General features: G+C 43.8%; 1 protein-coding gene across 2 annotated transcripts in view; it reads left to right on the top strand.

Annotated features, from left to right (window-relative positions):
* Positions 1-13,050, top strand: part of LOC145515231 (tumor necrosis factor receptor superfamily member 10A-like) — a 33,621-nt gene that overhangs the window by 7,436 nt on the left and 13,135 nt on the right. The gene's annotated exons all lie outside the window — the stretch shown is intronic.

The following is a 13,050-nucleotide window of genomic DNA, read 5'->3' as shown; positions in this document are numbered from 1 at the left end:
CCTGCTCCGTTGCAATAGGACAGGTCTTGGCACATGTTCAACTACTGGGAACTCTTAAAAAATATAGTAGGCTGCTTCAACAATCCCAAGAGTTTGAGAGATGACTAAGAGCAGGGGTAGGGCTGAATGAAAAATTCATTTCCTACACAAGGCCACTCCTTCAAGACTGGGAGAGAGGTGGTTGTTTCATTTACTGTATAGAAACAAACACAGAGAGTCAAGCAAAATGAAAAACAGAGAAACCTATTCCAAGTGACTAAGTAAGATAAAGCCTTAGGAAAAAGCCTTAATGAAATGGAGTTAAATAATTTAGTTGATAAAGAGTTCAAAGTAATGGTCATAAAGAAGCTTGCTGAACTGGGAAGAATGGATGAACACAGTGAGAACTTCAACAAAGAGATGGAAAATATAAGAAACTGTCAAATAGAAGCCACAGAGCTGAAACATACAATAACTGAACTGAAAAACAATAGAAGGGTTCAGCAGCAGACTAGGTAAAGTAAAGAAAGGACCAGTCAACTCAAAGACAAAGCAGTGGAAACGTCCCTGGTGGTCCAGTGGTTAAGACTCCAGCTTACAATGCAGAGGAAAGTGAAAGTGAAAGTTGCTCAGTCGTGTCTGACTATTTGCAACCCCATGGACTATACAGTCCATGAAATTCTCCAGGCCAGAATGCTGGAATGGGTAGCCGTTCCCTTCTCCAGGGGATCCTCTCAACCCAGGAATCAAACCCAGGTCTCCCGCCTTGCAGGCGGATTCTTTACCAGCTGAGCCATCAGGAAAGCCCAAGATTACTGGAGTGGGTAGCCTATCCCTTCTCTAGCAGCTCTTCCCAACTCAGGAAGTGAACTGGGGTCCCCTGCACTGCAAGTGGATTCTTTACCAGCTGAGCTACCAGAAAGCAATTCAGAGGATGTGGGTTCAATCCCTGGTCAGGGAACTAGGATCCCATATGCCACGGTGCAACTAAGCCCACGCTACAACTGCTGAGCTCACACACCACAACTTGAGAGTCCATGCACTGCAACGAAAGATCTCGCATGACAAAACTAAGACCTGTGGCAACCAAATAAATAGATAAATACATATTTTAAAAAATGTTTAAAAAAGACAAGGCAGTGGAACTCACCCAATCAGAACATCAGAGAGGAAAAAGAATGAAATAAAGTGATGATAGCTTCAGGAACTTATGGAACAACATTAAAGGACATTATAGGGCAATACTGCATTATAGGGCTCCAAAGGAGAAGAACTAGAAAGGGGCAGAAAACTTATTTGATTAAATAATGGCTGAAAACTTACCTGATGTGGGGAAGGAATCAGACATCTAGATACAGGAAGCTCAGAAAGTTCCAAATAAGGACCTTAAAGAGATCCTTACTAAGACACATTATAATTAAAATGTCAAAAGTTAAAGATATGGAGAGAATATTAAAAACAGCAAGAGAAAAACAACTTGTTACATACAAGGGAACCCCCATAAGGCTATCAACAGACTTTTCAGCACAAAAATTGCAGGCCAGAAGGGAGTGGCACAATATATTCAAAATGCTAAAAGGAAAAAACATCTAACCAATAATACTCTACGTGGCAAAGTGATTATTCATAAATGAAAGAGAGAGAAACAGTTTTCCAGATAGGTGGCACTAGTGGTAAAGAACCCACCTGCCAATTCAGGAGACTCAAGAGATGCAGGTTCCATCCCTGGGTGGGAAGATCCTCTGGAGGAGGACATGGCGACTCACTCCAGTATTCTTGCCTGGAAAATTTCATGGGCAGAGGAGCCTGGTGGGCTCCAAAAAGTCTGACGTGACTGAGCACATTATGGTTAGGGTTAGACAAACAAAAGCTAAAGGAGTTAATCACTAAACTGGCCTTACAACAAATGTTAAAAATTTTTCTTTTTTAAGCTGAAAATAAAAGCCATCAAATAAGAACAAGAACAGATATGCAAGAATAAATCTCACTGGAAGGTAAATATTCAGTAACAGTACTGGTTTGATTACTTATAAAGCTAATATGAAGCTTAAAGACAAAAGCAATAAAAATAACTATGATTACAATAATTAACAAAGGAATATTCAAGATGAAAAGATGTGAAATGTGACATCAAAAAATGTACAATGTTGGGGGGAGGAGCTTTAGAATGGGATCACACTTGTTATCAACTTAAAATAGACTGTTATAGATATAAGTTGCCATATGTAGGGCTTCCTGGGTAGCTCAGCTGGTAAAGACTCCGCCTGCAATGCAGGAGACTCTGATTCAATTCCTGGGTTGGGAAGTTCCCCTGGAGAAGGGATAGGCTACCCACTTCAGTATTCTTGGGCTTTACAAAGCAAAACCTATAGTTGATACACAAAAGATCAATGTCTTTTAAAATCTGAGGATAGTTCCTTAACGTTTGATCCTGTAATCTGATTTTTTGTTTGTTTGCACTATGTATAAGCCTTATTTGTAAAAGTGTGTGTGTGAGTGTGTGTATGTGTGTGTGTGAACTGCTCGAGGAGGGAGAGGGAGTGATGGGCAGTCTCCGGCTCATGGTCACTACCTCTTCAGGATCCAGGACCTCCTCATGGGCCAGAGTACCTGATTCTTGGTCCACACACTTGCCATTGCTCCAGGGGGTACAAGCCATGGCCACAAACTTCCTATCAGGGCACCTGGGTACAGACACAGGGATGACGTAAGGGACCCATCAGGGACAGCTGGCTGGATGAGGAGAAAGAGGGGGCAACCTCCTGTCCCAGGTCTCCTGACAAGACAGTGGAGGGGCGACAGGCTCCTGCTGTCTGCAGGGCAAGGTCCCCTCACTCCCCGTCACTGGGTGGGAGAAGGATCCAGGCTTGTGCACTGCAGCCCCCGGGCTCCTGCTGAGTGTTCAGAGCTGCAACGCCAGCCCTGGCCTCCCTGGGCTGCAGGGGGAGCCCTGTGAGGGGCGGCCCTCATCCAAGTCAAGGGTCAGAAGGGTGTGGGCACAAGCTGAGCTTCATCCTCCAGTCAAGCTTTAAATATGAGGCCCTCTCATCCTCCACCTGTTGACTCTTCCTACCAACCTCAGCCAACACTGGAGCGTCAGAGGACAGCAAATTACTATTGACCTTCAAGTCCCCAAATAGGAAAGATTCAAGTGCTACTGGGGAACAAGGGCTGGGTGTGAGGCCAGTCAAGTTGGCTTCAGGAGCCTTGAAGGAGCACACACATGGCCTCATTAAGACTTCTGTCTGCTGTCAGTACCTTTGGTCTTTCTACGCCCCTTCTTGCTTACAAAAATAATTAAAGATTATATTTAGGACTCAATATGTGTAAAGATGAATATAACTGAGACTGAACTCTGTGCAAATAGTTTTTATGATTTCAAGATTTTTTTAAAAATTGGAGTATAATTGCTTTACAATATTGTATTATTTTCTGCTATACAATGAAATGAATCAGCTATATGTATATACATACCCCTCCCTCTTGGACCTCCCCAATCCTCTAGGTCATCACAGAGAATGGAGCTGAATTCCCTATGCTATACAGCAGGTTCCCACTAGTTATTTATTTTAGATGTGGTGGTGTGTATATGTCAATCCCAATCGCCCAGTTCATCCCATCCCTCCCTCCCCCCCCACCTCCACCCCCCATCCCATGTCCAGATGTCTGTCCTCTACATATGTCTTTCTTCCTGCCCTGCAAATAGGTTCATCTGTACCATTTTTCTAGATTCTACATATATATTTTAAAATTTTTCGTGGGCCACTGATGGGATCATGGGCCCTAACCTGCAGCCTACTGTGCCCAGTGGAAAATCTAGCTTGGCCTAAGGGGAAGTGTGTTAAGGAGGTGTGGGGATGGACGTTGCAAGGGGCAGTGTGGGGACACACAGTTGGATGAGGAAGGGCCTCTGCAGCCTCAGAAGACCCCACCAGCATGGGAAAGCCTGGGGGCAGTTGGGGCTCTATAGGAAGAGGGGAGAAAATGGGGTACTTCCCTGGTGGCTCAGATGGTAAAGAGTCTGTCTGCCACGCGGGAGACCCAGGTTTCATCCCTGGGACGGGAAAATCCCCTGGAGAAGGAAATGATCCCCTGATCCCCTGGAGAAGGCAGTGGCTACCCACTCTAGTATTCTTGCCTGGAGAATCCCATGGACAGAGGATCCTAGCAGGCTACAGTCCATGGGGTCGCAAACAGTTGGACATGACTTAGTGACTAAACAACAACAATCAATATAAAACATTGATGGACTTGTTTTCTTAAATACTGTCTTTGAAATTCAGAATGTATTTTTCACTTGCAACACATCTTGATTCAGAGAAGCTGTTTGAAGTGCTCCATTCCTATAAGGACCTGGTGATTACTATTGAACAGCACCACCTAGGCCTCTAGAACTTAGAGAAGGAAGTCCTAATTCCTGTTCTCAATGAGCTCGTAGTCATTGGGAGACACAAAGAGGCACAGAAATAATACAGTGATGAGGGAAGAGCCTTCAAACAAAGCTCATGCCATTGGGCCCTGGCGGGAAAACAAGAGGAAAAATGGGTCCGACCTGTAGAGAGTCAAACAGTGGCCTAAAGGAAGGGGGTTCTGTGATCTGGAACTGAGCTGAAGACTTGGAAGAGCTGTCACAACCCGGGACCCCATGTCCCTAGGCTTGACCTTCACCTCCTGGGCTTTCCTCCTTCAGATGACCTCACTCTTCCTTGCAGGGTCTGTCTCTCTCATTTAATTCATATTTATTAATAATGAAAGATGCTCTTAAAAAAACCCAACCTTTAAAACCTTTCCTTAATAATGTGTTATGATGATGACACTTCCTATCAATCATAAAAAATTAACTCTTCAATAATGATGATACAGCAACTAAGATGACTTCTGAAAAATAATGATGTTTCTTCCTTATGCTCTTCTTACTGGATAATTAAAACTAGGTGAATCAATGAATTAATTGTAATATATGAAACCAGAGAAGTACTGCAAAAATATGAGAAAAAATTTCTTACCACTTTGGAGAGGGGAAGAACTTCTTCAGTATGACAACAAACTATAAAACTTGCCTAAAGGCTATATAAAAATTAAGAAGAAAGCCAAATGGAAGAAATCATGACAAAGATAAAAACAAACTAGAAAAAGTACTCAGAACACAAATCACACTTAGGAATGTAATTTTCTTAATCTGTAAGGATTCATAATGAAGTAGAAAGAAGATCAATAAGAAAATAGTAGACTTGAACAACATTATAAAACAATTAGACCTAGCAGACATCTACAGAATACTCCAGTCAACAACAAAATACATTCTTCTCAAGTGTACATGGAACATTCTCCAGAATAAACCATATACTAGCTCATAAAACAAATAACAATAAATTTAAAAGGAGAGCCATAATAGAACAGATATCCTACCGCCACAATGGAATGAAATTAGAAATCACAAACAAGAAGGAATTGGGGAACTTCACAGCTATGATAAAATTTAAAGAACACACTCTCAAATAACCAATTAGTCAAAGAAGATATCAAAAACGAAACTGTAAAATCTTTTGAGATGAATGAAATTGAAGATACCATATACCAAAACTTATAGGATAGAGATAAAGCAGCTGAAAACTTAGAAAGAAATTTATGCCTGTAAATGACTGCATTAAGGAAGAAGAAAAATCCCAAATCAGTAACCTAATACTATACAGTGAGACACTAGAAAATGAAGAACATACTAAAGGTAAAGTAAACAGAGGAAGGAAATAATACAGATTAGAACAGAAAGTAATGACACTAAAGCTAGAAAAACAACGGAGTCCGTGCTGATGAGCGTGTGATGGACCTTGTGGGGCCCTGGCCCTTCTGCTTGCCCAGGAATGCAGTAGAAACAAGAAAAGGCCGTTCTGGTCCGATCTCCTGCCCTAGGAGCAAGTGGTGAAGGAGGGAGATCAGGTTCATGGAGGGGAAGGAAGCCAGCTGTGGTAGACTGGTTGCTCTAAAAAATGTTATGCCACTTATTACCTGTCTTGTTTTCACTAGCTGTCAGTATATTCCTGAAACCTAAAGCAGGCAGCACAGAGTGGGTACTCCTATGGTTGTTGAATGATTGAATAAAGGCTGCATGTATTCCACTGTATGGTTGTTATAATATTTAGTAATAATCCTAAAACTAAAAATTTCTGATTTTTTTCAAAATTATTACATTGAATATATTGGAAAATAAAACCATACATGTTTTCTGATGATGTTAGTAGGTGAATTTCTAGAAGAGTAGAATCTGGGTCAACCCACCAAGCATATTTTGTACTTGTAAATATACAAGTGTATTTTTACTGTAACCCACCTATGCACACACACACTTGGGCACAGGTGCATCTGGCTTTGGTTCCTAGAATTCGGTAGTTTCAATCTGATGTTGTGGGCCTTTCTTTGTTTCATTTTTTCCTGTGAAAAAAAATTTTCATATGATCCATATATTTATTTTTATTTTTGGCTGCGGTAGGTCTTCATTGCTGCATGCAGGCTTTTTCTAGCTGCAATGAGCAGGGGCTACTCTTCAGTGCGGTGCACAGGTTTCTCATTGCAGTGGCTTCTCTTGTTATGGAGCATGGGCGCTAGGCACGCGGCCTCCGTAGTTCCAGCACTTGGGCATTAGTTGCAGTTAGAGGGCTCTAGAGCTCTGGCTCAGTAGTTGAGGTGCATGGGCTTAGTCGTTCCACAGCATGTGAGATCTTCCTGCACCTGTGTCCCCTGCATTGGCAGTCAGATTCTTATCCATTGTGCTCCCAGGGAAGTCCTAAATTAAATTTTAAGAAAAGAATGAGGTTGGATCCTAGTTTCATGTAGAAATTCTTATCATTGTGGATTCAGCCTCCTGTTTTGAGATGGTTTCAAAAAATCAAAATTGGTACTTAATTTTATTTTTTCACCTTCCCTGGAGACTATCCCATGCTTTCATTTCCTTATTTAGACTACTGATAATGGTGCAAAGTGTCTCCACACTTGTGGAATAACTATTACTTCTATTTTCCTAAGTGCCCTCATATATATTCCTCATTTGAGTCACATATATCCCGGGATGGAGTGCCTGTCTCCTGATGGGGTGGGTGGGAAAGGACTAATGGGGCAGGAGAGACTGTGTGGGGTGCTGGGAGTGTTCTGTGTCTTGACTGGGTGATGGCTACTCAGCTGCATACAGTTATCAAAGCTGGAACAGACACTTAAGAAATGAGGATTACTTCAGGGAATGGTCTATAAAAATAGAAACTATCAAAAGGAATCAAAACAAAATCGTAGGGCTGAAAAGTCAAATAGCTGAAGTGAAAAATCCACACTACACGTGTTTAACTGTGCAGTTGACAGGTAGAAGAGAGGATAGGTGAGCTTAAAGATAGGACAAAAGAACACAGGACAGATAGCCTCTGCACGTGCATTTCCTAAAGAAATGGTTTATCTCTTCTCCTGGAAAGGGAAGCAGTTGGAGATCCCTTTGAAGAGTTTGTTGATATTATCAAACAATACAAGAAATAGCTACATTATCCACTAGCTAGAAAAGACTCGTATATTCATGAATCCATGACCAAAATACATAACTTCATATAAAAAGAAGCATGTGTGTACTTTCCTTCCCCTCCTTGCTGTCTCCTCTGGAGAAGCTGTGAGTGGCACAGGGGCAGGGGTGTATGTTCTCGCTGGGTGACTCACTCCTTCCTTCCCGTCTTTATGCCTGCATGGGTGTGTCTCCTGCTCTGACTCAAGATTTCCAGGCACCAGGTTTCTTAGAGACTGGAATTCAGCCCCTCCTCCGTCCATCTCCTCCCTACGCTTCCCCTAGGAAAGGGGCCCCAGCCTGGCCTGACTCCCCACAGCCTCCCCCACCGGTGTCTCTGGGTTGCACCTGGGCCTGCTGGGCTCCCTGGAGGTGCAGACTGGCTGTGACAGAGCTGTTGGGGGGGGGGGGGAGGTGTCTTGCTTGCTGGGGTCCTTCTGTGGCCCCTCACTTGTGAGCCTCCTGCCACTCCGGGGCTACCTTCTCTGTCCGTCCCCACTGGCCTTTCTGTATCCTTCTCAGTGGGCCTGGTGACTTAGCCCTGCAACCTCACAGAGACCCATTTTTTTCTCTCCTAGACCTTAGGCCCTAGCTCTTCTCCCTTTGAGTTCCTGGGAGGCTCCACGGTCAGGCTTCTGTCCCCTTCCCAAAGCCAAGGTGCTGAGTACAGAGCTGCATCCACTCCCAGAGGCTGCCCTTCTGCCCCTGCCCATTGGCCCCTCTGCCTCACTCTGAAGCCATGGGAGCACAACCTGCTGTTTTAATCCCCCGCAGTCCTCCAGTGCCATCTGTCGTCTCCTCCACAGTCGGCTCCTGCTCGGTTATCCCCCTTTTCCTCCAAACAAGCTCCAGATGTCCTGTGACATCTCACAATAGGAAACTCCCATTCTCCAGCTCTGTACCTTATTTCCTGACATTTTACTTTTTCCCCAATCTCCCCACCCCAACATGGACACTACACCTCCTGTGGGGCTGTCTCTGACCATGAGGAAGATAACCGTGAGAAGATAAGTGCATTCCCAAGATGGCAAGTATCCGTTGTTATGTTGGAGCCCTTCAACCACCCTCTCTCCCAAAAACCTCAATCACCAGCATCCTGAGAGCCAAGAACTTGTAACTATATTTGAAAATAGATTATATTAGATTCTTGATCATGTTCTTACTAGAACATGAGGCTTCCTAGAAGAAATAGAATATCTGGGTTAACCTAGAGAGGTATTCTTTCCTCTGCACACATACACACACACACACACACACACACACACATATAAAAATACCTATGCACTGTTTTGGTTCTTACCAACAGTTCATTCATTTTGGTCTGGAGATTGGGGGAGTTATGATGTCAGGGTTGCTCACAATTGATTCCATGTACTTGTTCTGCCCCGTGATGGAGAAAAGTCAGGCCCAGGACTGGGGTTGAGAAGTCAGAGGGTTTTATGTTGGGACCGGGACAGGGGCAGGTCTGTACGGAGCTCTTCAGAATTCTGCAGGTGAATGAGGGCAGATCCTGGCAGAGTATTCACACCTTCAGAGGGAGCATGACATCCCCAGAGGGGGAATGTCATCACCATAGGGAGGGAAGACCCCGTGGAAGGGAAGTGGTCCAGACGAAGCTCACCCCCATCCTGTATGCCCTGGTCTGTAGCAGAAAGCAGGGACCTGCATTTCCTGGCTTTCCTGGTGGCTCAGATGGTAAAGAATCTGCCTGCAATGCAGGAGACCTGGGTTCAATGCCTGGGTCAGGAAGATCCCCTGGAGGAGGGAAAGGCAACCCACTCCAGTATTCTTGACTGGAAAATCCCATAGACAGAGGAGCCTGGCGGGCTATAGTCCATAGGGTCGCAAAGAGTTTAGCAAGACTGTAAGTAACACTAACTATTATAGAAACTAAACATACCATTATTGCAACAATCAGGTAATACATAAAGGTTCCTATGAGAAATCTCTCTCCAACATTGTCCTGTTTGGCTCTTGACTGTAGCAAAGGACAGGGAGATATCTGCCCATGAAAAGATGCCCCCAAAAGGTGATAGGGTGACACATGACGTCACCCATACCATTCTCAACTGCCCCAGGAGTAAGAGTAATGGTGGTTAAAATGACTGCACCCTCCAAAGCGGATTCACTCTGGTGTCTTCTTTGTGTCCTTCCTCAAGAGGGGAGGATCTCACATGTGACTGGGCTTTTGAAAGCATAACTCCTTCACAAGAGAGATCTGAGAGAAACCAAGTGGTATTTGAATCTTGTTTAATGTTTTTTGATTGTAACTAAAGGGTAATAAGAAGTACCCTTTGCTGATCTAGAGGTGTCTTCCTTATCTGGAAGTTCTCTGCATGGCATAATTCACAGGAATCTGAAAACTTTTCTTCTAAGATCAAGAACAAGACAAGGATGCCCCACTCTCACAACTTTTATCCACATAGTACTATAAATCCTAGCCAGAGGAATTAGGCAAGGAAAAGAGATAAAAGGCATCCAAATAGAAAACAAAGAAGTTAAACTGTCACTATTCTCAGATACATGACATTATATATAGAAAACCCTCAAGACTCCATCAGAAACTCTTAGAACTAATAAATGAATTCAATAAAGCTACAGGATACAAAATCAGTATGAAAAAAACCTATTGTATTTCTTTATATTAATAATAAACCAGCAGAAAGAGAAATTAAGGAAATAATATCATTTACAATTGCATCAAAAAGAATAAAATTCCTAGGAATAGATTTAACCAAGGAGGTGAAAGATATGTATATTGAAAATAGACATTGAAGAAGACACATCTGTGACAACATGGATGGGCCTTGAGGGCATTATGTTAAGTGAAATAAACAGGACAGAGAAAGCGAATACAATATAATCTGTTTTATATGTGAAATCTTAAAAAAAAAAAATCAAGCTCAGAGATACAGGGAACAGATTGATGGCTGCCAGAGGTAGGAGGCAGCAGGGTGGGGTGGGAGAAATGGGTGAAAAGGGTCAAAAGGCAAAAAGAAAAGAAAAAAGGACTGGATGTAAACTAAGAGTTAACAGACTCAAGACAATGCATGACTGTAGGCTTTAGCACAGGGACTGAGGAGGGTTTGGGGGAGTGGTTAGAATGTCTCTTGCTTCCTCTTGGTTCTCAGTGCCGTGGTAGGTGATGAGGCTGGGGATACACAAGACCTCCAACAGCCCGAGTCATCAGTTCCATCCAATCTGCCTTGGGTTCTCTCTGGCAGCTCCCCTCCCCAGGACCAGCTTAGATTCCCCCCTCCCCTAGTTGGACTGTTACCAAAAGATCTGCCTCAGGCCTCAGGGGTCAAGGGACAAAGTGTACTTTTTTTTTTTTTTTTTTTTTAAATTAAAATAAAACACGGGGATTCCCCAGTGGTCCAGTGGTTAGGACTCTGTGTTTCCATTGCAGGGGCACAAGTTTGCTCCCTGGTCAGGGAACTAAGCTCTCACATCCCATAAGGCAGCCAAAAACAAAAATGAAACAAACGAAAAACTTTCTCGGACTTCCCTGGTGGCCCAGGGGCTAAGAATCTGCTTGGCAAAGCAGTGGACAGGGATTCGATCCCTTCTCCGGGAAGATTCCATATGCTTCGGAGCAACTAAGCTCCTGCGCCACAACTTCTGAAGCCTGCGCCCTAGAGCCTGTGCTCCACAACAAGAGAAGCCATGGCAATGAGAAGCCCGGCCACCAGGACAAGAGAGTAGCCCCTGCTCTCCGCAACTAGAGAAAAGCCAGTGTGCAGCAATGAAGACCCAGCACAGCCAGAAATAAATTAAAAAAAAAATTTCCAAACAAACAAACCCCAAACTTTCCTCAAGTCACACAGGGATTTATTGACTCCGGATGATCAGAACTCAGAGTTCTCAGTGGACACGTTGGTATTCTGGTCCACAGTTTAAAAAAAGAAAAAAAAAAATTGAATACAGGGGGGCACTGCTGTGACAAACAACACATATGAAAGCTCTTCCCCACTCTGGGCCCCACCAGGCTTCTGAGGGGGCCACTTCCAGAACACCTCCCAGGGTTGCTGGGCAGCCCAGGGCTGGAACCCTTGTTTCCAGTCTGCAGCATTCTGACAGGAAGCAGGCCCGTGGAGCAAGGTGATGAGAGATAAAAAGCAAAGGCAGATAGGGATTTACTCCTTTTTGAACCAGGCTCACCTGTGAGTCGATTATTCCTTTCAGTGGAAGAGGTTTTCATAATAAGAGTTCCTTTCTCTTTATGTTGCATGACTAAATCTGAAAGGTGCTGTAACAGACTTTGATGGAACATTTTTTTTTTTAAACAAACTATTTGTACTTGCCTTGCTGTCATAAGTACTCGCACCCTCGTAGGACAGAGAGCCCAGCACCAGTGAAGTATGGGGGACAGACTCAGGCTTGGGAACAGCAATATGGAGTCCATGGGAAGAGCCCACACATATCAGAGACCCTCTGGGAGGTGAGAGGAAGAGTAGAAGAAGATACTGGGAACCCTGAGGAGTGACTGCTACCTTTTTAGGTACCAGCAAAGGCTGTTTGGTACCTTTTTAAAAATAGATTTTATTTAAATGCCAGTATTTATTTATTTGTCTGCCTTGAGTCTTTGTTCCCGCGGGGGGATCTTCCTTCCATCTTGTGGGTTTCTTTAGCGCATGCACTCTCTAGTTGTGGAGGGCGGGGCTCAGTAGTTAGGGGTGCGCCAGTTCAGTAGCTTGAGGCATGTGGGATCTTAGTTCCCCCTATCAGGGATCAAACCTGAGATCCCTGCATTGGAAGGTAGATTATTAACCACTGAAGCACCAGGGAAGTCCTGATTTGGTAACTTCTTGGTCCTGGCAAACTAGGGAGATGGGACAGTCCAGGGTGACTTGGATCCGGCTCCGAGCCCGATGACAGGAAGTACTGCATTGCCTCAATGTGAATGGTGAACCCAGTTTGTGAAATCAGAGACATTCAGAGTCATGAACATAAAATAGGACCTGGTGGATATATTCATCTGCAAATAAAGTGTTTCAACTACATAGTCACAGCCAGGCCACCTTCTTTCTCCTAGATGCCACTTACATTGGGGCAGGGAGTTATTCACCAGGCTCCAAAATGTTCTGTTGGGTAGAACTTCAGGTTTATAAAATAAAAGTGACAAAAGTAAACTTATAAACTGTGCTAATGATACTTAAGATCTTTGAAAAGTAGAGTTCACAACAGGAAGATATGGTCTGTATCCTTTGCCTTTGGGGGCTTCCCTGGTGACTCAGTGGTAAAGAATCCACCTGCCAACGCGGGAGACTTGAGTTCCATCCTTGGGTCGGGAAGATCCCCAGGAGAAGGGAATGGCAACCCACTCCAGTATTCTTGCCTCGGAAATCCCATGGACAGAGGAGCCTGGCGGGCATAGTCCATGTGGTTGCAAAAGAGTTGGCCATGGCTTAGCAACTAAACAACAATTCTTTGCCTTTAAATAAATACTTATTTGTAATTCCATAGTAAAGTGATGATTAACACTATTTATATGAATGGGCCCAAGGCAAAAAGTCTCACCAGGTCTGTCTCATTTC

This window comes from Giraffa tippelskirchi, chromosome 1 (assembly GCF_054371585.1).
Source record: "Giraffa tippelskirchi isolate mGirTip1 chromosome 1, T2T-mGirTip1v1.2.pri, whole genome shotgun sequence".
Classification (NCBI taxonomy): domain Eukaryota; kingdom Metazoa; phylum Chordata; class Mammalia; order Artiodactyla; family Giraffidae; genus Giraffa; species Giraffa tippelskirchi.
This window is presented reverse-complemented; position numbering and strand designations above follow the sequence as displayed.